This window comes from Haliotis asinina, chromosome 2 (assembly GCF_037392515.1).
Source record: "Haliotis asinina isolate JCU_RB_2024 chromosome 2, JCU_Hal_asi_v2, whole genome shotgun sequence".
In the NCBI taxonomy this organism is placed as follows: Eukaryota; Metazoa; Mollusca; class Gastropoda; order Lepetellida; family Haliotidae; genus Haliotis; species Haliotis asinina.
This window is the reverse complement of record NC_090281.1, coordinates 68,299,027-68,325,236: the sequence shown is the minus strand read 5'-3', so window position 1 is coordinate 68,325,236 and position 26,210 is coordinate 68,299,027.

Here is a 26,210-nt window from a genome sequence, read left to right as displayed (position 1 = left end):
AAGACACTACTGATTATCTCATGATGTCACCACAGTTATCTTATCTTCTCTCTGTGTTGTACAGGGAGGTGTTTTAATAAGCCCCTGGGTTGTTCACTGATCCCCATTTCCCGAATTTCAGAAACAAAATTTTGTTTGAAGCAAGTTAGGATGGAAAAAATTCAGCTGATATAAATTGGTCTGCAACACCTATATCGCAGATATGGTTGTGACTAACCTGTCTTGCGTAAAATAATTACATATCGTTCAATATTCACTAGTCTTGACTAGTCAAATTTCAAAATATTTTTTGTGTTTCTCTCGACCAACCTATGTTGTGTCTACATAGAGGATATTTGATAACATCCCAAATTGTTTAATCAATAAGATGACATATTCTTTTGCATAATGAAGCTGGGAAGTTAAAAGTCAAATATTTTTCTGTTTTCAATTTCACATGTCTTTCGTGATACTATAAGGCATTACGTCACATCGAAGACTGTGACCAGCGGAATCCTATTTTTCATTAATACGAGACAAAGCCTCCTAATCCTTTCATTAGATATCTCAATCTTCCTTTGTCGCAATCCATAAGGACATCAAAGAACCGCTTTATCATCGGGCTGAGACAATAATCCAGCGCGTCCTTTAGGCCCCGTGAGGAGCCTGAATACCCCCCCAACCCACCCCCAACCTACTCCACCCCATATACAAACAGTCCAAGCTAATGTGACAACGCTAAGTGAGAAGTCCACGTCACAGATGGAAATCCAACGTTGTCACCAGTATTCACATCGTCAAATTATGACCAATTAAGGCCAAGCTACGGAATACCTGACGCCTTCTGTTCGAAATTTACTGTGTAATTGAACCTAGGTGTCGCTGCAATCTCCACGTGTGAAGGTGCAGTTGGCTATCATCTGGTACCCTCTGACCTCATGCATAAACCATACCGGACACCAATATACAGGTCCCTGTGGTACATCCCAGCATTAATGCTACACGAGTTCCCGATTATACATACGTAGAAAGCAATTTTCTGGTGCTTTCACATTTGCATATAAAAAACGTGTATGTGACATTATTTACAGCCTGTCTTGGAATTACAATGTTTTGTCTTCGAAAGTAACGTTTAATCGCTGTCCTTCTCGGAAATTTCGTCTTGTAAGTCCGACATATTCATGAATGGGTAATTGTTGTGTAGGTTGAACGCTTATGGCTTTGGATTAACTGAAGGTTTGGTTCTGCGTCAACTTGTACGTATTATTTCATATCATGAATATTCATTTGAATGGCCAGCTAATACGTATATTTACTTGTGTGAAAATGTATCAGCCTGAACATCGTTTGTGTGAAATGTTATCATAATAATAATCATAAGCATTTTTATGGTATGTTAAGGTCACAGACTGAAACATGCTCTAAACACTGCCTTACAAACCAGTTCTGTAGATCGATGTGCGCATAATTGTCATTCTCAGTTCAGGGCAATATGCAACCCACACGATATATGAGGCAGCTGAAGGTTCACAGTCACATTATCATCTTATGCTACCGGGTACCCGTTGAGTGCTAATGTTAAGTGAGGTATATACTTAATTTCTCTTTCTTAAAGCGAGAGTTTATTAATGTTATTATTGTCATTAGTATATTTCTCGTTTACTGGTAGGCCCTTAGGTGGGGGTGGGGGTGTTCATGGTTGTTGTTTTCACCACACTACAATATTCCAGTATTCCAGCTATATGGCGGCGGTCTGTTTACAGTAGAGTCTAAACCAGACACTCTTTGGATCATATACGTATATACAATTAACTACGAAAGCGGATTAACTGTAACAGCGCCTAATGGCGATATTTAGAATGACGTCATTACACACCACACACCGAGTCATTTTCGAGAATACAGTATCACTTTGGATTTCCGCAGAAGCAAAATTAAATACCTTTCCCAGGAGAGTTAAATTGACCTCACTCATCACGAACACATTTCGATCACCCCCTCGCACGTTACAAGACGGGCGATATTAAATTTCTACCAACTTTTTCTTTGAAACTTCTAAACAACACTGAAATAATTTCGAGGCAAGATATTCCTTTAATGAACAAATAAAAGGACATCAGGGACGTGAATGCCATTCATTAGATGAATACCAGCTCCACATCATATTACAAAAAGGGAAATTACAAAACGCTGCGCTCAGTGAGAATATTAATTACACTTTCTGTATCCTGTAGCAGTTAGAAATATTTCTTATTCCGTAATATTGAACCAATAAGAAATACAGTTCCGATAGTTTCCGAATCCTACTTTTCATCAAAAGATTCTTACGGTAAACGGAGATGTCCATCACGTGACGGTTGCAAGGACTATGTATTTCTTTGGAATTCTTTAAAACAAAAGCCCTCTGCCGGCAGGACCTAGGGAGATCAGTTTCACAGCTAACTTCAGATACATTGATCACTGAAGGTGTTGCTTTTTTACCAACTTTGTGAATAATTGCAGCTGGGGAAATCTTAAGATCTCTCGGCGTTGAAATACTTGTGGACAAGGCTCGGAAGAGTCGATGGATGCAAATTGCTTCAATTTCAAGACAAAAATCTGCGTATCATTGTGAGATCCCTCTGTCACAGGCAATTTAGAAGTCAGTTCCAAACTGTTTGGCAAGCAACGAGAATTTAATTAAATTTCGCACATGTCACTTCCGATAGTGTCAATATGGAGGACAAATTTCTTTTTTGTGTATTTTTTCATCTCTCTTTTGAAATCCATCGATCATATCTTTTTTATAATTGTCCTCTGAATTCGGTTTGATTTCCAAAATGCATTTTTAAACTCAAAAACCTATTCTTTAGTCAATTTAAATGAAGGGATGATCATCGGACTCTGTTTATTCTTTGCTGATCAAACCTGAAAAGGCGCTGGTGTATTGTAAAAGTCACGCTGGTGGATAAAAAACGAGGATTACTCGTTCCGTTTTCCGGAAAACGAAAAAGTAAGATACGTTGTAAGACTTGTGTTTTTAGGACATGCCTCGTGTAATTGGAGTCAGTTGTGATTCCGAATGCTATACACGATCGACAATACTCCACGCTGATTGGGAACAGTCACTCAAAACTTTCTTTCGTGTCTTTAGTTTTCGTGTCACTTCAACACTTCAATTGTTCGCGGAATGCTAAACTGCCCCATAATAAAACTTTTATGGAAATTCTATTCACAAGCGAGGCTGTTCTTCAAATAAAGGATTTGTTTTTTCCCTCTTTTGAAGATCTGGATCGCCGGCAATGAGATTGTGGTCTTGAACGGATGTTCTGGTGAAGCATCAATTTACACAAATACGTTCATTACTTCTTGCCTTGATAGACGTGTGAATAATTATCAAAACAGAAGGCGTTCCAATTGTGCATCTGTGCACATACAGACGCATACGAACAAGTCTCCTTAAAGTGAACTTTCACTAATTCAACCTTTAGACATTCAGTTTACCTCTATAAACCCTTGAGAATACCCTTCGTCAGATGCATTACATTCTTTTGTCTAGACCTGCACTTAACTCGGTGCAATGACGCTAACCATTTGTGTTGAAGACGTTTCAACTGAAACCATTAAACTATCAAAGAAAGAGTCTATAAGCAAGGTAGGGTTCTTGCTCAGTGCATGAAATGACCACACTTGACCAGGGTCAAATGGACCATGGTCAAATGTTCGCTAACAACAGTCATCTCCAGAGAGAAGTATTCAATGACCTTTATAAAGAGGTAATTTACGACGTTCAAGATCATTGTTCTTCCTTGACCCTTTTATGCTTTGTGTATATCTCTTTGTGTTGTGATGAATCAGGCGGTGAGTTATCCCATCTCAGACTCGAGGGATTAAGGTCTTGTTCACACCATCGGTATATTATGACTGGAAGTCCATACCGAACCGAACCTGTTGGTTATGCAGACAAGTCTGATGTTTATCTCCTAATGGCGATGGTTGATCCTTAACTTGCCTCAAAAGTAAGATAGTTTATTTTACTCTTATCAATGATGTCAGCGCCTGTTAAAACCATGTTTGCTATTTATATATGTTATGCTTTTTGAATAGTGTAAAACATGTATATGTGTATGCGTTTGAATGTGTGTGCGTGTGCGTTTGTGGTCTGTATGTTTTGGCATACATGTGTGTATTTGTTGGTGTGACTTAATTATCAATGACTTCTTTGAGAGGCATGTTTTGAAGTTGGTGAATCAGATAACGACAAAACTTTATGAATGACAAACTTCTTTATTTGGGTGGAGCGACATTTAATACAGCTTCTTGTATCGTTGTCAAGCAAGTAAGAGATAGATAAGATTAAGATTAAGACACTATTTAATTATCAAAGGTTTATATATCTGTGATATTAGTGTATCATAGGCCATATGGTCGGATGCTGTTTTAAAATCCCGGGAACAACAGAATGGTATTAATGTAATTGCGCATGACATAGCAATAAACTCCATTTTTCTATTTTATTAGTTTCTCTAAAGTCAAACCGACCCTGTTGGTAATATGCACAAGTTTTTTTATGAAGAACAAAAACAATCACATGTAGTATATATTGTATACACATAAAACTCTTTCATCTCACTCACTGTTTTAATCATCTAACACTTGTATTTCTCTACTCCCTCTTTCTCCTACACCTGGGTCTTTTCCATTATACGTGCATAACTCTGCCTTGACTTTTTGGGAGATATACCTTTCCAGCAGATCCTGTAATGCAAGGGACGCAACTACGAACAACGATGTCACTGATTCACCAATGTCACCTTGAATTTTGAACTAATTATCAGAAGATGATGTTAACATAATGTATATCTTTACACGAACAATAAAGACATATTAGAAATAACCATTCGCATTAATGGATTAGGTTTAAGCGGACAAAGCCCAGACAATAATAACACAATGGTATCGTGCAGTATACTAGACTCCTTGTATCAGTACCGAGAATGCGATAAAGTCAAAGTGTTGAACTACTCTCATAGGTTGGCTCAGATAAAAGGGTAATGCAGACATAAGCAAATAGTATTACGTCTAGACCGTGTGAAATTAACCTCCGACATGAACAAGACGTAAAGAAGTAACATAAGAGGACTGCTTCAATACAAGAAGTCTCCAAACACGTCATTATTGTTAATAATTTGTGTCTCTGAAGGCTAATCAGAAATTAGTGTCGGCGTGTACGTTTAAACTCGACCAGCTCACGCTGCCCTAGGGGTCTGCTACCCAGGAAGAGTCCGATTTCTGTCAGGTAGGATTACAGGGAGACTTGCCAAAGACCTTTACTCATGATTCCACCGGAACCAAAATTTACTTTGCGATAATATGTCGGCTAAACAGAGATGTGCGTTGACTTGGTGTGACTCGACGCGTGTGGTTATTAAAAAAATGGCGCATGAAGTGTCTATCGCCGACGCATTTCTTGTTTGGTGGAGAGGAGAGCGAGGCTTGCTGTGTGTTTACAGGCAGGAAATCTTTCCAGTCGAGATGATACTGAAGACTTTGTGAGGAATTAATGCTGGATTCTGTCAATCTTCCCCATGAGAATACTTCAGTGCCATGCTTCTATCTGCATTCAACAAGAGACACTTGGAGACAGCGGAGTCTAATTACACCTGATAAGGGTCGTCCTTGTCTAAAGGTTGCATGGTTCAAATGGTGGCAGATACGGAATTATGAAAAATAACGAAGATGACTACAACAAAGAATGCTTTGAAGTGCGCTCCCAGCTTGTTGGTATTTGTTCAAATACTCAAACAGGGTGCCTGTTGGTTGTGAACGGTATTTCAGTCTTTGCGTACAGGAGGAGCCTTGAATATGACCCCAAATACTCCTAACATGATATTTAGCACATGAATTAGATACGTCCTTTCCCGTATTGAACATTGCGAATGAACATGGAAGTCTAGAACTGTTTATGTGTTTGTGTATTTACAAAAAATATATCATTAGTAGTATTAATAGTGTTAGTAGTAATATTTGCTGTAGTAGTAGTAGTAGCAGTAGTAGTAGTAGTAGTAGTTGTAGTAGTAGTAGTAGTAGTAGTAGTAGTATAATGGACGCACATCTCGTCTAATGACTTCAGAATTAACGATTGCCTATGCACAAGTATGCCAGCTTTTGTTTCATACTGGATTTGACCAGATAAACCATGATATGATGTGTGAGAACTAAGTTAGGAGTGTGAAGTACCCAGTACATTAACAACTCACACGAACTAAACCACGTAACCCACAGCTGTATTAAGATTTGAGGAAGAAACTATTACTAAAATCGGTCAATTAAAAATTGAAAACAACGATCAACTATTTCCAGCGTCACTCATGGACTAAATCGCCTAATCGACTGAAGCAAACCAATCTTAATATCAGTCATGAATATTCATAAGGAGATCACGCGTGACCCAAGGCTGTTTTAATGGCCTCTTTATTGAACAAGACATCACTGCTTAATTAAAGATGCCCTTTCATATGCTTCAAGGTATGGCATTTCATGGTCATAAAAACAGTCTCCGGAATGCAGTTCAAGGAATTTCCGAGAAAAACTAGATTTGGGTCCAGATACTTCATTCTTGGAATGTTTTTTTATGAGGACTGAAGATTTTTAACACACGAGTACTCGTTTGCCTGGATTAATGCAAGTTGCAGCAGCAGGAGAATGACGGGGGAGCATCAGTAAAACATGTACTAGAGCGTCGGCCATGACCTTTGTGTTTTTCACGAACACGACTTGTATTGTGATCAAAATACACTTTCGTACACGTCGAAGTATTTTTTATCATTGTGATGGATTTTTGTTTGTTTTCTAGTGACAGATATGTAAAAAACGAATAATCCTACATGGCTATCGTTCATCTTTTTGTACTGGATGTATATTTGTTAGAAACAAATGAGAATGTGTCATTCTGTTTTGACAATGAAATGTAGAATAATACTAATGAAGAGAATATATCCAACTTAGTTGTCAGTTAGTTTCAGTGAGTGAGTTGAGTCATAATATTTGGATCAGTAATTCCGTCTGCCTTGACCTCTGACCATGAGAAATCAATTACAATGCTTGCATAACGTCCAATTGTCACCATAGAACATTCCAGTATGACGTTAGTGGGTATGCAGCTGCTAAGAGAAGATGTGCAAACCTGCCTGTTTGCTCACTTGTAAATAAATATCCTTCTTCTGGAGCAAGTGATGGGGGTTTCAGTAAACTTGTGAGAGACAGTTTGCGTTCGATGACGATTACTTCTCTCGCTCAAACATTTGCCTCGAATCAGACGCTGACACACCAAGTGTCATGAACACCAGTGACGACAAGTTCTGGCCTCTTGATACCATCCGACGACATGACAAGGTGGCCTGTAAAGAAACCAGACCATCAAGTGATCGTTGGACCAGACAATCCACTGCCACGTTCGTGCACTTACCCATCTTGTTGGAAATAACTACGTAAGCTATATAATGTCATGTATGTTTATGAATTACGTTTGTTGTGTACAAGGGCGGATATTTTGTATTTTAAAGAGAAAATGTGCAGTTTTAATGTTTTGGTACAATTCTTTCACATATAAATTAGTTAGATAGGGATCTTGTGATGAAACTTCGGAGACGTCAGTCCCCAAGCACCTGTCCAAACCAGAATGGGATGGTCAACAAATCAGTGAATGTACATGTAGGCAGTTCCATTCTCAGCTCCTTGTAAAACATACAACCTTGAATGATTGCATTGCTTGGATATTACCATCTCATCCTTAGTAGTGTCAAACCGTTGGTTGTGAACATAAAAACATTTTACGACAGGAAGGGACATCGCTGTGCTTGCAGACACCCATCCGCCTACTGACAGGCGCGTGTGTTGCATAACTTTATTTATGACTTCTACACTGTGCATTGCGCCACACTTTATGTCTTTTCCCCGATGACACTGTTTTATGTCGAATTTAAAGTGTGACATATCGTGATACCCGAAGGGTCTCAGTATGGCATGGCAGAATGAAAAAGTGTTCGATCTCATCTGTCAACATCATACTCTCCCTAGACATTCCCTTCTCATAATCAACGGACTGAAATCATTGACTTCCTGATGCTGCTGAAAACAGTCCACTCACCTATATCATCAACGTCACCATTCATGGAACCTAGCATAACATACTACAAGAACACAACAACAAAACGGTGATAAAACCAACCGGTAATACAACAACATTCAAAATGAAAGAAAACAACAGGAGTAGTAACAACAAAGTCAGTGATAGCAATTCCTCCAAAAACAGCAATGGCTTAGATTCAACAAGATGCAAAGGTTGGTTATAACCAGGGCGAAAGCAATGCCCTACAGTCTACACCCTGGTATGGGTATAATATTTGGCTTGATTGTTGGTTAACGCCGCGCTCAGCAATATTCAAGCAATATGGCGGCGGTGTGCAGATAATCCAGTCTTGACCTGACAATCCAGAGATCCAGACTACATCTACTCAACTAGGATACGATGACATGTGTCAATCAAGTCAACGAGCCTGACCACCCGATCTTGTAAGCGCTCTGGTCTAACTCGAATCTTCATGTGTGATGGGTGTAATGTGACATGATGGAACCACCTACCTCTTATACAGTTTAAAACTTACAGAATGTTCCACACTACACTGGATGCTATGATGATCTAGATCACGGATTGCACTTGCCTCAGAAGCATCTAAATATAGCAACTTCTACACCACTGTTAACATCAGCTAGTAATACTTTCAAGACAACTAATTATTGCTAAAACGTGACGTTATCGCCTTCTGATGAATTCAAATAGAAACACCTTGACAACATTGTTTACCAATAAACTACACCGCCGTAAGCCACCGTAAATAAATCATTGTGGGATGATATAAGACATCATATGGTCGGCGTTTGTGGTACGTGCTATGAGACAAAGCTTAATTCCTTTCGACTTATGTCCGGTATTGAGCTCGTTGGTTTCCTTAAGAAAAGAAATGTAGGATTCAATTACATTTGGTGCACTTTTCAAATTCGATTTCAAGGTTCGTGTTGGTGAAACTGAAGGTTTCAGACAGTAAAAACCTAATTCTTTATTGATCGAATCTCTGCGGTGTTCATCCCGATTATGGTAAGGACACTTTAAAAAAGTGAGACTGCAAATTCGTACCTGGCAATTGAATTTCTCACCAGCGACCGGACATAATAACAGTGCATTAAGAACGAATCAGATTTCAATAAACTCAATATTAAATGTGTATAAAGAAGACGATGCGCCAAGTGGAGTGATGGCAAATATTGCGTCTTTTCAGCATTTTTGTCGTCCTGGTAAATTATAACTCTCCCTGCATGGCGTATGGATCGATTGAAAAGTCATATATGTCACTCTCGCAACGGCTTTTTGTCACCTCGAAAATTAAATGGCTTTAGGGAAAAACAGTCGCATACATTCCGTTCGTATTTTTTCTGTATAAACGGAAGGAATACAATGGATCAGCCAAGGACACTGGCGTGCATGATGTTTGTCCATAGGATAATGTGGTAATGTTGGTTTTAGTCTTTCATGGCTGTATGACAATGTCCAGATACATCCGGTGTGTTTCATATGTATGTAATTAATGTACACGTAGCAACCACGGCAACTACCACGATCTTCTACTCGTGATCTATCTGCAATAACGTATTTAGCTAGAACATGTAAAATATCATGCTTTTCTGCAGGGTCCTTTCGTAATAATGGATTACAAAGATGAGTACTTTTTCTATCTACTTTAAGGGCAACCAGTGTTACGTACTATTTTTAAATCTTGTCGTTATACAGATCTATGAGTGAGTGAGTGAGGTTCTCTTAGCAATATACATATAACACAGGCAATATCACGAAGGGAATATGGGTTCCTCACATTGTGCCCAATCTAACCCGGGCCTTCGGCGTGACGAGAGAGCACGTTGACCATTATGCTACAGCACCAACACTCAAACGTGTTAAACCATTAAAGAAGTGCTGCTTTTATCAACACATGTGGAGGTGAAAGTTACCACCATGCAAAAGTGTCAATTCCTGTGTCGTGAAATAATTTTGCAGGACATTTAATATGTGCTTTGAGGTTAATTCGGAGAGTGAGTGAGGTGGGTTTTACGTCGCTTTTAGCAATAATCCAGCAAACTGTGTAAAGGACACAAGAAAATGGTTTCACACCTTTTGCCCATGTGGGGAATCAAACCTGCTCGTTCGCAACTCGGCGTGGCGAGCGAACGTTTTAACCACTAGGCTACCCCACCGCCCCCTTAATTTTAAGACCATTGATATCGAATTGATATCATTTCAGTTTTAATGTTGTATTTTATGATCAGATCGACAGTATGACAGTATGATCAGATCGACATCTTCGCAAGACACTTATCGTAAGCGAGTTTCAATGCAGGCGTTCAGGATAAGCACAGTGTATTATTCATTGGAATAGTCCTGGCTACCCATCAGCGGCTGTGGCGCAAATGCGTTATTGGGGAAGCTATAAAAGTGTTAGTTTCAAAAAACACAAATGACCTTTCAGAATGTTCTTCAGATCCAATAAATACCCGCTCACAAGTATGTGACACCCATCTATTGTGGCGTGTATCAGTTCCCCACACTTTTCTCATAAAATGAATGAACTGCGGCAAATGCTACAAGTAGCCCGTATTTATGGTTCATAAACTTCAGAGCATTGTTCGATCAAGAAGAAGACTTATGAATCTAAATGAGAAACCTTACGCTTGCCGTATTATAATTGCTCTTGGGGATAACAAATCTTCTTAGACGAAAGACACTATGTAATTTTAGAACCAATAACTGTATATTAATGCTATGTTTGGAGACCATTCTTTGTGGTAAGTGATATGAGCAAGTGCATATTGATGTACATATCAAATGACCCGCTCTCTCTGGTCATTAAAATGCAACAGATTCGTTGCAGATTGCAGGAGAGTGAAATGGACATGTTTATATCACTAAATTTCGATTTCCCCTGGCTAGGTTTAGCACATAATGTATTATATCATTCGCCTGTCGATCTACTTTTTGTATTATTTCAAAGGTTCTTCAACGTCAACTCTACTGTGTTTCCTGTCATCAAATCTAATCTTTTTCAACGTGACTGCCTGTCAAAATCCATGGTTCCTAATATATTATTTATCCAAAAACAATATGATTAAATAATATATTCTCAAACTGTCAAGTCGGTGTGAAGAAAACTTGGTAGGAAGAAAGTTTTTTACGCCTGTATCTAGATGAATTGGGGTTTATTGTTTATTTCGAGTGGAAATTTTCAAAACAGCCTCGTAATGAACTGATATTTCGCGATAAGGAGTCAGTTATTGTTATTGCGTGCTTTGAAGCTACTCAGGCAGAGGTAACAGTTAATGAATTATGCTTGAAGGAGGATGAAATATCGCAGAAAACAATAGCGCCGTTTTGCAATAATCCACAGAGTGGTTGCCATGGTAACATTAGTCTCATAAATGAACACAGCGACTTGAGAAATGTGAATCGTTAACAGTCTTATCAGACTTTGAGTAGCTGGCTTACAGAAGGATGACATATTCTTACTAACAGTATCTATATGAAAAGGAGCTTTTTGCCCCATGGCTTCATATATTCTGACCTACTGAATTAGTGTTTGTAGCGACATCGGTTTCGACAAACCGCTCCTTTAAGTAAAAGAGTAGATCTCAAATTGTCAAAAGACTTTGACGAGGATGGCGTAATTTGATGTGATGTTCATGTCATGTGGTACGGATGCTGGATAGAGATATGTTGATGCTTGTGTTACGGACGTCTGTGCAAGTGGGTGTGTTGTGGTGGAGTATCTACTTCAAGTTCAGCTATATATTTCATCACGAAAGGGACACTAGAAGAGACGGTGCCATCCAATGTCATCACATGATGATATCGTGACATTTTCAAAGGCTATTTAGTCGTGGTATGTGAAAGTTAAAAAAACATTCTATTATCCATGATGATATCGATGTTATGAAAGTTAACGAATAGTTATGTTATCAAAGGTTGTGGTATTCAAGGCCATGACATGGTGAAATTATCCAACGTAATGAAATGATGATTTTCATGGATGTGAAATAGTGATATTATGAAAGGTTATGAAATGATGATATCCAAGGTCGTGAAATAGTAATGTTGTCCAAGGTCATGAAATAGTAACATTATCCAAGGTCATGATGTAAACTTGTCCAAGGTCATAAAATGAAGACAACACAGGTCATGAAGTAGCAACATTATCCAAGGTCATGAAATAGTAATGTCATCCACGGTCATGGAATAGTAATGTCATCCACGGTCATGGAATAGTAATGTCATCCACGGTCATGAAATAGTAATGTCATCCACGGTCATGGAATAGTAATGTCATCCACGGTCATGATATTACGTTATCATGTTCATGAGATGGTAACACGATATAAGGTCATGAAGGTCATGATATGATGTCATCCAAAGTCATGATAGGATGTCATTTAGGTCATGAACTCGTAACATTATCCAAAGTTATGAAATCATAATGTTATCCATCGACATCACATAAAGATATCATCCTCCTTAGTCATGAAACTGTTTTATCTATGGTAAAGACTTTACAATGTTCCCCGTGGCTGTGAAATAAGAAACGTATAAATGTTACATACAGTCATAATATCATACAAGGAGTCATTGTGATGAAATGAAAATTTAGCTCATGGTCTAAAAATGATAATGATGGCCATTAATATGAAACAATAACTTTACCCGCAATCATGGTCCATTTCCAAGACCTGTTATTTTTTCACTACTAATTTATCATCAGAGACGTTTCCCAATACATGGTACTTCTCACTAATGGCTCCCATTATTGTTTATCTGATGAGTAAAGGAAACATATTTAAACATAATCATGAATACACTTAACTTTTCTGTTTGATGGCGAAATTTCACACCGTACCACTCACTTCAGGAGTATATCACTTGAACGGAAACGCATGATATTGCCATGAACATTTGCAACCCAAATATAACCCGATAAGTGACGTCGATATACAAAAAGCATTACCAGTTGATGTATAAAGACTTTAAGGCACAATGCCGTTAATAACACAATTTTGGTCTTTAGTGACGGCTCACGGTCCTGAAGAAGCCGAGTTGTGGAGACACGGCATCGTTCTAGTGGCGGGATGGTTGCTCGCATGGAAATACTAACTAGAAAGAAAGGCATGTTTCTCTCAATAACGGTAGCACAAAGCGTTACCTCAGCGAAGCGGATATCTATAAATGGCACTTATTCAATTTGTCAAGTGGTTCGTGGAAAGAAATTGCACGAAGTTGTCTTGGCTTCTCGTGTCCGAGAAGGAAGCTCACCATTTGCTTTTGACGAGGCGTGCTGCGCACCTGAGCGAACTAAAAGCATTATCATACTCATTCAATGTATCTTCACTTGCAGAATTATGCGTGGTCTGGGTATCATGTTTTTAGGGAAACGTGCGGGATCAGGTTACAAGACTCTCTCATGCGGCAGATATTGTGAAAGCTGGAAGGTGATTTAGACTAGAAACAACAGGGCGCCAGTCACGTGGGGTTGAAGGATATGGGTTGGTTAAATGGGAGGGGTAAAGAACAAGAGCAAGATCTTTTTACAGCATTGGTTAGGTGACGTTCACAATTCAAAATTGTGGAACGCTTCATTATCTGTCTGCATCTACTTACAACAGAAGAAAAATACGTGCACCCTTCGGTTGTGTATATTTAACAGAAATTGCTAACGAAACGGAGATGCACATGCTTAATGTTATTATAGTTTTTTTATAAGCTATGAAGAACATTCGTGAAGATCTGTGTTACAACTGATCCTCAGTAACCCATGCGTGTTGTAACGGGATCAGGTGGCCAGGCTCGCTGACTTGGTTGACACGTCATCATATCCCAGTTGAGTAGATCGTTCCTCATTTTGTTGATCACTGGATTGTCTGGTGTGGACTCATCATTTACAGACCGCCGCAATATTCACTCACTACGAAAACACCACCAGCGTTAACGCGTTCTGCAGATCTTCCAGTAATCATCAAGATGACCACTAACAGAGTCGTGTGCATCTGAGGAGTCAGTCGCTGACGGTCGATATGAAGATGTCATTATCTAAGTGACAAAATAGCCTAGGCCTTATATAAATACCATGTAACACGATGCACATACAATGATCAAGGTATCAAATAGGAGATTGATAAATATTTGACAAAGGTAATATTCGTCATTTTGAGTTGAGATCTTGCCACGGAGTCTCGGAGGACAGCGATGAATGGCGGTTTGGTACTTACATTATGGCCTGGCTTTTTAGTCTCCTGACTACTCGGACAGAGTTGTTCGATGTGGACATTACCTTGTGGTCATTCTAGATGAGACCATCGCAAGCCCACATGGGAAATGTCGTCTGTCTTATTTCTGTCAGTAGACAGACTCATGCATATTTACGTCCCTTAAAGACACGCTCAGTCGCTACTTGAGTACTACTGTTTCAAGCTTACATTGTGATATATGTCCAGTGGCAGACTTCTATAAATACGGGGAAAGAGGAGGAAGAGCGGAGGGAGGGACGGGAAGAAGAAGAGAGAAAAATATAGTGCGCGCGCGTGTGTGTGCGCGTACATGCATGTTTGTACCGTAAGAGCAATGTTTACATGTTTGTTGAAAGTCTAGTTTTAATGTATGTTGACAGTACAGTGTTTTCGTGTGAGTACATTGCAGGAGTATTCGTAGTCAGTACTCATTCTTTGAGTTATTCACGTGTACTACCTTTATGCGAACACTTTATGTCACCATCGAAAGTTTCAGTGACCCATTGTAATATTTATCACTATTTGTCTAATCCACATAAAACAATATGTTTCTGCAGATGATCGAAGGTTGGCGTTTTGAACTCTCGTGTTTTCAGAGTGTTTAGTGCACGGTTTTCCTTGATGAAGGAGAAGACATGTTTGTGTATATATACTCATGATGCGAGTACAGATATATAGGTGTATACGGATAAGCAGGATGAGACAAAACAGGTCGAAGGTTTCGCTCAAGACTGTTTGGCATATATCGACGTGAATGCGTGCGCACGTGCATGTTCGTGCGACTATCGGCAGTAGATAGTGCACCGATCACTGAGATTTCTCAGTTGTTTTGTGTATGTCCCATTCAAACACTGAACACTTAAGCGTAGCAAAATATGCCAATATTAAAATCGAAGATCCACGGGGATCGAACCACCTACTTTCTACTCCTACGAGCAAACGCCGTATCAAGTAAGTCACAGATATGGTTGTGAGCTTAACGTGGGCCAGAAGAACCATCTATATTACACTAAATGTTCACCATATATACGAGTAGTTTACACATGTGTAGAGAGTTCATAGTGTAACTGTAAGTGGAGTGAGATTAGTTTTACGTCACTGTTAGTAATATTCCGGATGACACCAGAAATGGGCTTCACACATTACACTCATGTGGGGAATAGAAACGGGGTTTTCGTCGAACGCTTTAACCACATCAATGTGTAGATGTATGCATGGGTTACCTACATAGATTATGGATAGTGCTTGGAAGTGCAAGTGAGCAGACAGAATCCATAGCCAGATATATGACAAATGTACAAGCAGGCCTCATTCAAACACCCAGATGCCACCACACACTGACATCTATACCTTTCTACTGCACGAGTGGAACAAACGTAATCAGTTGTCTTTAAAACTCACGAGACAATCCGGTTTTAGTTTACCACTTCTGCCAGTAACGACAGAGAAAACAGCACTTGGGACATACATGGGCAAATTACTGGAAATGGAAGCAGCGCTTGCGAGATGTACAATTCCCCTGGACAGAGCCTGATTGGGGATCACAATCTCCAGTAGTAGTAAACGTGACAACGAGGATTTCACGTAAAAGACCTGTTAAATGAAGTCCTATGTATATTTTCTAAAATGGGTCCCCCGTGATACATTCGTACAGCGGAATCATGTGAAGTTGTTCCACACCAACTAAGTAGATTAGATGCTGCATTGGAAATAGATGATCCCCTGCGCTGACAACCTAATTATTTCCTTGAAGACTATCCGTTGCACTTGATTGCTTTTGTCTGAAGGTCAATTTGTCTCCTAAAGATGAACTCTCGATGAATCCTCCCTAAGTATGCCCTGAACTGAGTCAGGTTGTAGTGTAAGCAAGGCTGTAGTTGGATACACATCGGCTATCTATAGAGGATTGGAAACAGACAAGGTTATTGTCCAGCATTGGTCTAACAGGTTTGCTGTTGATTGAACGGCTAGACGGGCAAGACAGACTAGACGGAGAAACACGTCGACAGAAGGACAGCATTATATAGGATAATCAATCAGAGTGACAACATCATTTGTAACAGATTTAAACAGATAAAGGTAGATTGTCTAAATATCGGGGAATAGCTCCTTGGTACAACTTGCAATGGTGGTGATATAAACATAAAATAGATCTAAACGCAAAAGTTTTTGAATTGTTACAAAACAGTCAGCATGTAACATTCAGTATATTTCAGAATGGAACGACTGCAACAATAGGAACCGGAAGTAGCGTGGGAGTGGGTAAGTATATTTATCCGTTTTCCCCATCCCAACGCCTACTATCTCTTTGACCCCTCTCATGAACATATCTCCAGGTCTTCCTCGCACCCCCTCTCCTTGTCACAGTCACCTTTCGATTATGTCCTTTGAGCACACACGTCAACAGAAGCGATCTCCAGAATCGTAAATATGTCCAAGCTTAGTCTGCACTGCCCACATGTAAATTCAAAACGTAACCGCTTCAGGTAAGTGTCTATATAGATTTCACTGGCGTGGGATGGCAAAAAGGGACAAAATTGCATGAAAACATTTCTCTCCCTTCCTCCCTCTCTCTCTCGCACGCACACACACACAGCATCCAATGTGAAACCCACTGACACCACTCACATATCCCCAAAAGCTTGAAGTAGGAAAAGACTGCAAGCGCCGCTAAGACATTAGCGTTTAAGATTACCATCAATCAAATATTCAACCTTGGCAATGCCACGTTACTGCAATCCGTCATGAAGACTAGTGGACCTGTTGATACATGGATCTTGAGTCCTGGAAGGGATAAACATAGTTTTCGCCGATACCTGACAGAGCTGCCCGCTCCTTTATCAGCTGTGTTATCCATACCTTCCTCCATGGCACTCAGAGTCAACGAGCTCCCATTTCTGTTATTATTCAGATTGTTGTTTTTCCAACCTTCTAATAGGCTGCGTTAAACCCCCAGACATAGCGACAAAGGTGGATTATGCATTCCCCACAATCACGCAACGCGGTTGTTAATGCCAGTTAGGCGTATATACATTTAGCGACACTTTCTTGCTGGCATTAAAGTAGTCGGCCATCGTTCTTTGAAAACCCGTGAAGATCCCGGTTAGAATTGATCTTCAGTAACCAATGCTTGTTTCAGACAGGACTACCGGTATCGGGTGGTACGGCTCGCTGACTTGATTGACACGTCATCGTATCCCATTTGTGCAGATCAATGCTCATGATTCTTGATTACTGGATAGTCTGGTCCAGACTGGATTATGTGCGGACAGCCGCAATATAGCTAGAACACTGCTGAGTACGGAGTAAAACAAAACCCACTCACTCACTCTTTCCTTGTGGAAAGACTGTGGTTTGAGAGACAAATGACCATGCGAACATGTTCAGTGTTTCAATGCAAGTACGTAGTCGGGGTCTTATACAACTCGATTTGGCAGGGTTGGTATTTAGGAGCGCTGGCCGAGAGAACGAGCTGGTGATCACAACACTTTGAACTGTAGTATTTCTCTCATATCATAACGTGTCAACTCGCCGAGAAGGAAAAGCCCAAAATTACAGTTTATGCAACTCATGGCAAAGAGGACAAACTACTATCGGGGCGAGCCTGGACTCGTACGCACGTTCACATTTTCCTACCTGCCCACCGAAGTACGGTATCTAGTCACCCGCGTCATCCTTGCCCCCGTAGACATTCAGTCATCCACAAAGCGATCATCGGGTCCAGAATTTGGTTTCAGGGACGTTGAGTGTCCGAGTAAATGAGGCCAACACTTCGACACTAATGCCACAATAATGATACGTGTTAATCAGTAAGGTAGACTGCATCCTTTCTCGAAATAACCATGAAAATTATCTCAACATGCCTGTTACGTAAATATTTGATGGGTGTGATGGGCAGGCTGTACGGATGTCACAGCACCTGCCGTGGAAAGATCGATAACGGATTAGACATATCTCGGCACTAAATATTTCATGGATATAATTTCGGTACAATTAAAACTGTTCGTTTTCTAAATATAAAGGTCAGGTTTCAAACTTTCTAAAGCCCGGAGCACGGGACTGGGTGATGTTGTACAACCTTAGCGATAAGTCTATCGTAAGTCAAGATCTTAAAGTACTGGACTTACGATCTGCTTAGCGCTGAGGTTATTGTGTACAATGGCACCCTGGTCCAGGCAGGCAAAGGGTCATCCCCAGAACGAAGCCACGAGCGCTGGATACCATACACCACTTGACTGCCAGTGTCCCCATATCGTTAAACTGTAAGCATGACTATGACATGTAAACAATGAAACAAAGGTCAAGAATAATAAAACTCTAATAATCTTCAACTTACTGTGAAATGTTCTGCGAAGTTTGGTTTAGGTTCTTCTCAAATGAAAGCGTGTTCTCTTATGTTTAGAACCTTATAATTATCTATATCGATTAAAAAAGAGATTCATCAAACAAGTTTGCCTTGGAGCTTGAATGGAGTGCAAATGACGAACTATTGGCGTTCATTACCTCCGTGTCGGAGTCTCTATGGAAATAACAGGATAATTTGTCCTGTCTCCGACACACAGTTGTTAGCTCAGCTGATGCCAGCATTGGTCATCCCCAGCTTATTGTCCGGTCTCACCGGTCAGATGGTCACTCCGGACATCCAAGACAACGCCTCCTTCCAGCGCCGCTGGCGAACGAGACCTCTGGCTCGACCATTGACGATAACTGCCGAAGGTGGATTTCCGGTCGGACATGGTCCATGAATGGAGTTGTAAGAGCAACATGCGTTACCAGTTGGGTTCTTCCTGACCTGCCATCTTGAATAGCACCCTAGGGCGCTTGTAAGGCTAAAGTCGCTGATATGATAGACCAAGGGTCAATATGAAGCACGGGGATGAATTAATCACAAGCATCATTCAGATTTGATACAGCAAACAGACAGACACCATGCAGGTATGGCCGAAACGTCTCTTGTTAGAACACAATGCCTTGCAGTTCGTTTGGCGGATTCCTCAGTTTGGCTGGTTGGCTGGTTGGTTGGTTGGTTGGTTGATGCTACAACATACCAGCTATATCACTGTGGCTTGTAAATAATTGAAATGAGGCAATCCGGTGGATAAAAAGACCAATGTTCATGATAACACAGAGTCTAGGTTGTCATGTATCCTACCATCACAACGCATTTTAGCAGAACATTTTACATCAAGCATGATGTACTGAGGACACCTCCTCGTTCCTATTCTCCATACAGCATAGACAACTCAATTCAAAGCTTCCGCTTGGTTCAGTTCTACACCAGTGCGCCAACAACACAGAAAGTTACAAGGCCTTGTAGGATATCAGAACCTACATCACAGCAAATTTCCGCACCTAGGACCGTTCAGCCATATTGTTATACTAAGTGAAATAGGTCAACGGTACAATATTAAGGGGTAGAATGGGCGTATTTTGCAGTTAATGGTTTGTCCTGTCCTTACAATGTAATCAGTTATAATACGAATTCATATTCACGCAACTCCTACTGGTGGCGTTGATTGTGCCCTGCTGGTCCTCTTGTGAGTGAGTCAAATTGGGTTAAAATCCCATTTATATAGTACTCACGTAATACAGTAAAACACGAGAGATAGTCATAACCTCTCAGACCTTTCCACTCTGGCGAAACTCGCGAACATATGAGTTAAGTTGGGTTTTACACTGCTTTTAGCAATCTTCCCCGGTGTAATATTCCTACACTGAAACAAGTTCATTGGTGTGTCTTTTTTTCATATCTGTTCTAGTTTACTGAATGTATATTTAGGGTGAGGTATGCATGTCAGTTTGTCAGTTGGGCTTTTGATTGGGGTGGGGGTTACGGGCGGAACTCTTACCGAAGAGAAACCTCCAAACGCTATCGGAGTGAATTGGAACGTACATACGTATTTTGATGTGGCAAAGAGACGCAGATCTGTGTTGTATCTGCTCCTTGGACGATTGAGCAAACCATGCCACCCGCAGCGTAAAAAGGAAGTTAGCAGGGTATTGTTAGGCATCGATTACACATTGGGGTTTTTCCCGCCGTTAGGAAATATTCTCGTGTATTACCACGATGTGCCAAGGGGATATGCAACCTTTAGCCGTGAACCAATCTCTGAAACCAAACATCTAGGACATGGTGACAAAACACTAGGAAACGTTAGAGGACAAATTTAATATTCGGCCCCACGACCAGAGGTTTGCACAGCTCAGCTCAGCACAGTGAATTCCGGCGTTTCTGACCAGCAGGTCGCCCCTTCTCTGACAACGTATTGAACAGATGACAGTGAAGGATGGAGAGTTGAAGGTGACGTAGCTAATGGTGATGTTGTTGCTGTAATGTTGTATCTGTCTCCACAGATAACGCCATTACAACAGCGTTTCTATGACTTCACCCATTCTAGCGCAAGTACATTAAAGAATTCTGTCTTTTCTATTATACTGTCACCAACAGGCTGCACTACATAGGGTATAATCATCATGTTGACGCACACTCTCACAAGAATGATCGTCTCTGCTCACGTTGGCGTCTCCTGCTTTGCCAACGCTGATGGAGCTGCGGTTATTTATGCAATGTAGATAAGTGACTCTGCTTGCTTCCTACATAAATCATTTCTGAACTCAATTCATGTCAGTTAATATTGCACAGTGTGATAGTCATGCACTCATACATACATACATATATACATACGTATATAAACTCACCACAGTAGACGACTTTCGTGAGACCTTGTAGCGATAGGTTTTAAATCATCATATCGCTTGTCATTGGTGAACGATTTTCTTCCTTAACACACCTCGGTCAATAAACAACTCCATAAACATGCCGAATACGGATTGACGGCGCATGTTTTGTTTTGTTTGTTTTTTTCTCGCCGAAAACAGTTGATCGTACATTCCACGTGGAAAGCATACGCGCGACATTATCACGAGCGCTATCAACATAGATTGCATGTCATGCACGAGATCTCGACCACAACTTCTTGTCCCATGTTTACTGAAGCAGTTTAATGAAAGGTCAACGTACATTATCAAAGGTCAAGCATACCGTTTCTCCACAGTAGGGCCATTCCAATAATGCAAATCGAACATGAACTGACACCCCCCCCCCCCCCCCCCAACATGAGATTTACTTCTATTTACAGTACATATCAAGAACACATTTTACGGTGTTCACTGAGTTTGTCGTCGGTATGCACAAATGCCACTCTTTTCTAAATAAGGTGAAATCCGACCGCGGGCCGGCTCCGTTGTGTAGTGGTAAGAGCGTTCGCTGAAGGTTCGATTCTGGCCACGTCATACCAAAAGATAAAATGGGGTAGCTTACTTGTTGATGCCTTCCTGGGATCTTCGTGGGTCGAACGCTTTTTCTGAAGTTTAAGAAATGTTCACGACTGTTAAGGAACAATATTACTGTCTTTTTAAAAGATATTCAAACAATATTTCTATATAAATGATGAAACTCCTGTTGCGCGAAGACCTGAAGAAATGGCGTAATTATCAAATCTCTGTTTAGATTGTACTTCTTAAAACTGACCTACATCAACTAGCTATAAATAGCACAACATATTTTACACCAATCAGAAAGATGTATCCGCAGACCACTTTGACGAATTGTTTCGAGTGTTTCAAACGACTGCAGAATGAGTTGTTCAAAAACACACCTGGCTGATTCTACACTGTCAGTTCTGCATGACTGCCCCCAGGTCCACAGCACAATCGCAGGACTGGCGTCCCTGAAACCCAAAGATCTTCAAATAACAAGCCAGATCCTCACATAAATATTTATTTTCAACGCAAAATGTTTATAGACGTCTGAGGAAGTCTGTCAGATTAAAAGGGGTTCTCAAACAATGCCATCTATGTCTTTTAATGATTATTTACCCCGAAAAATAACGAATTGATGTCTGAGGAATATCTCACAAACATCACATTGTTTCGAAATCCAAGCTCTCATTTTACGGACGTTAAAAATCCATGTGCACATCTACAAAAACAAGATTTGAAAACACATAATAATCACAAAACCTACTAGCCCTATGTGTTTGTAGCAACTGTGTAACGCTTTTTACCTGACACAACGCCCACATGTTTGTTAGTTTGATCTGACTTTTTCCTCCTTTCAAGGACATGGCAAAAGTAACAAGAAACAAGTCAAATACAAACATACCAAACATTGATTTTTGCTTAACATTTCTTGATCAGATGTCGAGAATAGATCGAAAATGATTTTTGAATGAATCAAAGTCTCAAAGAATCCCCAGGCGTTGAAGTTCACCTTCCTTTCACAACGGTACATGAGTCTATGTAAATCAAAGTATGACTCGACTCGTGTTTTCATTTCTCGATTGTAGTTTTGTTGCTATTATTGGTTAGTCTTGCATACAACTTCTGGTGACTAGCGGGGTGGCGTAAATTCGACTGGGAAGCATGTTGGAAGAAGAACCACTGCAATTTCCCCTTGATCCCCAGAAGGATAGTCTAGCTGTGGCTGCTAGTAGTCTGTAGCCTAGTGAATAATATTCTGAAAAATTATTTGTTATAATTTTTACTTAAACTGTGTACTGTTCTTTGTGGTATCTCGCCCCCCCCCCCCCCCCCCCCCCCCCTTCCTCCGTCACTCACTCGGGGATTAGAAGCTTCCCATGAGGATCTTGTGAAAGAAAAGTCGCGCATCACAATCGGGATTACTGGAAACTTTTAGAAGGTGACCAGCAGGTTGTCAGCCTAGGGAGACACTGTCCCCGGGTGAAACAGGGGTGGGGATGGAGTGTTGTGTGTGTCTTGGGGATGAGGGAGAGGGGATCCTCGTGGGATACCAAGTTTCTAAATGGTCTTCAGTAACATATGGCTGTCATAACGGACGACAATAATTAATGTTGACCATAAAACGGTGATCACACTGTGTCGTGTTCTGACAGTGTGGACCAATGCTGGTGTTGTTCTAGACCTTCAGTGGTCTGATACAGACTCGAACATAAACAGAAGGTCGTTATGGCGCTAACGGACTGTTAGCGGGACGCTAACTTCCGCAGTATCAGTATGATGACCTGCCACTAGGTTCTGTAAAATTAAGCGTAATTGTGTAATCTTATGCAGTGAGTGAGTATTTAGGCTGTGTTTAGCATTATTCCAGCAACATCAGGGCGAGAGACCCAGAGATGGGCTTCACACAATTGCCCATGCAAATCGAACGTGGACCGTCGGTGTGATGGGCAGACTCTGAAACAACTACACTCCCCGCCCCCTCCAACAAACAAACAAACAAACACACACACACACACACACACACACACACACACACACACACACATATTCACACATATTCACACATGCACGGGTAGCATGTTACATAATGTTGAATAAGGACTAAGTATTAAAACGCTTAAACTGTATTAAAAGTAAATGTGTAAGATGTAAATACGTCCCATTACTCTAGTACACCACATTCAGAATCTCAGGTGACTTGTCGGTAAAGGTTAACGAAAGTTGAAACTATTATGTATCTCCTCTATACTGATCCAAACGTGTGTCACTTTTATCTTAAACAGTAATGGTCTCTTATTAAGGGTGTTGGTTATATCATATCTATGAAACTGGCATTTAAGACATAATTAGAAGAGTTTCCCAACTAATATAAACTAAGCACACTCAGGAAACCTGCAACATATATACATCTAATGTAATAGCAACCAAAATGATCAGAGTAACAAGATACCGTGAACACGATGTCCTTATTGCCTAACTAAATGTATCCCTGGTGTTACCTAACTACACGTCTCTCCATACAAGAAGCCAAACTCAAGTAATTACGGTCCTGTGACGATCTCAAGGGACGTGTTAATCTCCGGTAATCCGACTTCAACCTTTTATCTTCATTTTATCGACGGTAATTTTATTGCAGAATAAACTGGATTCATCAGAATCAAGCGCACAATTGCTACACCCCAGCACCTGTGTGTCGCGGACAACACGACACCGTATCAACAGTATAATGCGCGTAATGAATGGCGAAATAAAATGTGTAGTTGATGTAGGGGTGTTAACACGAGAAAACGGGATTACCGCGGAAATGTCGTCGGACACTGGTCAAGCTTAGGACGCAGATGCAGAGACTGTTTCATTAGAGTCATTAAATGTAGCCAGTGGAATTACACGTCACTCTGGCATGGGGGTATTTGCCTAATTTTCGTAAGTATTTGATGAGGATGCAAGCGGAATGTGGCCTCATACTGTATCATTTCGTCTGATTCTGCGTTGTATAAATTTCAGATGTATCATATCTACGTTCAAAGTGAACATTGAGTGCTCCATAAATACAACATTATGGCAATATTCAGTTTCAGGCCATGTTTTAATGTTATTTCATTACAAGATATTTACTCTCGCCCAGACAAAATCGATTTAATCAGATCAAACAGTCTCATAAAAAACTGCTGTTATATGGCGATTGTTATAAAAACGCAAGCATTGAACATTCATTGTCATATCATCTGACTGCATACCTAGGTGTTAAGAGCCCAAACAAACAGTCGCCAGTCTGGGGTCCTAGATTATCCGTGGTGAAGTATCCAGCACGTGGTCTGTGAAGTGATGATCAGTTGACTTGGGACTTAAAGGTTTAGAATTATTATCTACAACGTAAGTTGTTCGGTATCAAATAATCGAAATACATCTTTGTTTTACTGGTAGTTCGTGTCTTATCGCGACACGCCATGACTAATCTAGATGTGCCAGTCTCCAATGACACACGACGGATCAGAGAGTGGGTGGGTTTGTCTTCTGTGTGTCCATCCAGAATTGCGTCATTCTTTCACCAATTTCCTCTCAAATGAGTGAGCTGGTGTGTTCACGCTCTTGTGAGCAATATTTCAGTTACAACACGACATATCAGCTTAATATGGGGGACGCTAGATTTTAGTCATTTACCAATTTTGTGAAACCCACGCTGAGTATGTCCCTCCGCCCTCTCCTCGTCCTGAGTTAACAAGCCCAAGCATGTGTAAAGTAACCATTTGTATTTATTGAACGAGTCCTGTTCAACTGCGCACTATTTCATGAGCACTGGTGAACGAAGAATACTATCAGGCAAGCACATTTATATAAGGAAACTATAGAACTGTATAACATATGGGATTAATATCCAGACATGTCAAAGGCCGGTAACCAAATTTACTTCCGTGATAAATCTGGGATACCTTGAGAGCACTAACGTTCATATATGTGTATATGTTAGAAAATCTATGCACGTGATCAAAGATTTCTGACAAAATAAAACTTATTTCGACCTACATGTGAAAACATTTTTGTTCAATTGCGCTGATAAAAGATGAACCATGTATTTTAATAGCCGGCATATGTCCACCTGATCTGACATACGATATGTCTAGAGAGGGGTTTAATGGTAGTGTTGAAATGACTAGTTTGTCACCATTCAGCATGAAAGACGCTAGCTATTAAAGTAAGAGGGGTCTTCATTTGTAATACGAGGACCATCCGGCATGGGGCAGCTTTGTGACAGATTTTCATGTGTCCGTTTCCATTACCATAAAACCGTCATATCTGACTGTGGGTCGGTGCAACCCATATCCCTCTTCTCATTATCCAGGAGTCATCTTGCGCAGACAGTGGTCAGAGAATTTTCAAAAGCAGGAAATGACTTAAGGGACAGGTCGTGGTTTCAGGACAATTGAGCACGCGTGCAAGGCCAGTGGACACTCTCAGTCTTAATGTAACTGATGCAGTTTGAGCCAGCCGTTAGCATTGTTTCTTCTTGAGTTGACGCCTTGGGGCTATTCTGGTCATTTAGACCTCTTGTATTCATGTTGGCTGGAGGATAAAAGATCGATGTTATTCTTGACCCCCGGTCACCCAAGCGT